Source organism: Otolemur garnettii, unplaced genomic scaffold (genome assembly GCF_000181295.1).
Source record: "Otolemur garnettii isolate 467f Iridium unplaced genomic scaffold, OtoGar3 scaffold00018, whole genome shotgun sequence".
Classification (NCBI taxonomy): Eukaryota; Metazoa; Chordata; class Mammalia; order Primates; family Galagidae; genus Otolemur; species Otolemur garnettii.
Genome location: NW_003852413.1, coordinates 1,220,439 through 1,222,927, shown reverse-complemented (window position 1 = coordinate 1,222,927; position 2,489 = coordinate 1,220,439).

Below are 2,489 nucleotides of genomic sequence, written 5' to 3'. Positions count from 1 at the left end.
AAAAAAAAAAAAAATAACATCCTGATTTCAGAAATGATACATAGAAAAATGTTTTTGTGGTTCTTGGGGTTTGTGTTTGTTGATATGTCCTTCTTGAGAGCGTATTTCTTACCTTTCCTGTAGCGAACTCCCTCAGTTAGAGTGAGTTCCTTGAGATCAAGTACTAGGACCTTTACCCCTCCCCCAGTGCCATTAGAGCAAAGGTTAGTCAGAGGTGTTGGTTGTCCCTTAAGGAGGATCTGTCTACTCAGGGGTGACACCACAGGTTTAGGAAGGTTGTGAATCTGTGACCTGTGGACAATGGCCTCCAGCCCAGTCGGACAGGGTGCTGGCTAGGAGCTCACTCAGGGAATGGCAGTTCCTCATAAGCAGTTTCAATTGAAGGCACAGTCCCTTTCACTCTGGGCAAGTAGAGATTGCTGGAGGTGATTGCCATTACCAAACCACAGTTAGGGGCCCAAAACATGACATGGGGTAATATTTATTGGTATCACACATAAGTCAAGAGTTCAGATGCCTAGCCCAGCATTGTGGCAGGTGCCTGTGGTCCCAGCTACTCAGGAGGCTGAGGCAAGAGAATCACCTAAGCCCAGGAGTTGGAGGTTGCTGTGAGATGTGACACTACTGCACTCTACCCAGGATGACGAAAACAAAAGTTTAGATGCCTAAAGATTGTGGTATGTGTTTTGTCCACTAATGGGGACAAACTGAAGGGATTTAACAGCATAATATTGACTAGCTCTTGATGGCTTAAAGGCATTTTAGAGTTAGAATTTAATGTTAAAGTACAAAGAAAAAATGCTCACAGATAATTAGATTTTAACATCGTGACCAAGGGCTTGTCGCCGTTCATTGAGTAGGGTGCCAGCCACATACACTGAGGCTGGCAGGTTGGAGCCCGGGCCAGGCCTGCTAAACAATGACAACTGCAACAAAAAATAACCAGGAGTTGTGGCAGATGCCTGTAGTCCCAGCTACTGGGGAGGCTGAGGCAAGAGAATTGCTTAAGCCCAAGAGTTTGAGGTTGCTGTGAGCTGTGACACCACAGTACTCTACTGAGGGCAACGTAGTGAAACTGTCTCAAAAAAACAAAAAACATCGTGACGAAGTAGAAAACACTGGAGGTTCAAGGTACACAGACCAGATAGGCATCCAAGTAACTGCTGTTGAATCTCAGTGGCCAAAGCTGAACCCACCTGACTGCTGATGACAACCTGGCCAGCATAGTAGAGGACAGGCTGTTTTGCAGCCTAGGTGGTGGTGGCTGAGTTGACATTCTGTGAAAACCAGGGCAGCCAACAGGACTCTGACCTAGGTGGGTCACAGTGTGTTAAAGTGTTGCCTTGGTGCCAGGATGTGTCGGTAGAGTGCCATAGCATCACAACTCACAGCAATCTCCAGCTCTTGGGTTTGAGTGATTCTCTTGCCTCAGCCTTCTGAGTAGCTGGGACTACAGGCACCCACCACAATGCCCGGCTATTTTTTTATCGTTGCGGTTTGGCCAGGGTCTGGTTCGAACCAACCATCCTGGTATATGGTGCTGGCGCCCTACTCCTTGAGCCACAGGCACCGCCCTAGGTGCCCTTCTTGAAATGGTTTCCTATGCCAAACTATTCAGGAGCAGCAAAAGTATTATTATTATTTTTTGAGACAGAGCCTCAAGCTATCCCCCTGGGTAGAGTGCCATGGCATCACAGCTCACAGCAACCTCCAACTCCTGGGCTCAAGCAAGTCTCCTGCCTCAGCGTCCCAAGTAGCTGGGACCGCAGGTGCCTGCCACAACGCCCGGCTATTTTTTGGTTGCAGCTCTCATTGTTTGGTGGGCCGTGGCTGGATTTGAACCCGCCACCTTAGGTGTATGTGGCTGGCGCCTTAGCAACTTAAGCCACAGGCGCTAAACCAGCAAAATTATTATTATTTTTTGAGACAAAGTCATCTATTACCCTGTGTAGAGTGCTGTGCCGTCATAGCTCACGGCAACCTCTAGCCTCCAACTCCTGGGGGTCAAGTGATCCTCTTGCCTCAGTTTTTCTATTTTTAATAGAGATGGGGGTCTTGCTTTTGCTGAGGCTGGTTTTGAACTCGTGAGCTCAAGCAATCCTCCTCCCTCAGCCTCCCAGAGTGGTAGGATTACAGGCATGAGCCACTGCTCCAGGCCCCAAATTAAATTCTTGTAAGGCTGGAGGGAGATCATGTACTCTGGGATGTGCTGAGAGATCCTCTATCTCCTGAGGTGGTTTAGTAACTGGATAAGGTGTCCTATCCTCTGGAATATAGGCTGGTTCATCTGAACACCTCTGTAGGCCTCTGCCTGAAAGGCCAATGTCTGACTCCTTTTTCCAAGGCTCAGTTACGTATTCTCCAGGAGCAACCTTAGGGACAGAAGACAGGGTCACATTTACCCTTATGCCCAGGTCTAGTTTGGAGTATGCCCTTGGGTGTCAGGGGCTATCCTTGTGTCTGTGACTAGTATTTCTTAGGATTATCAC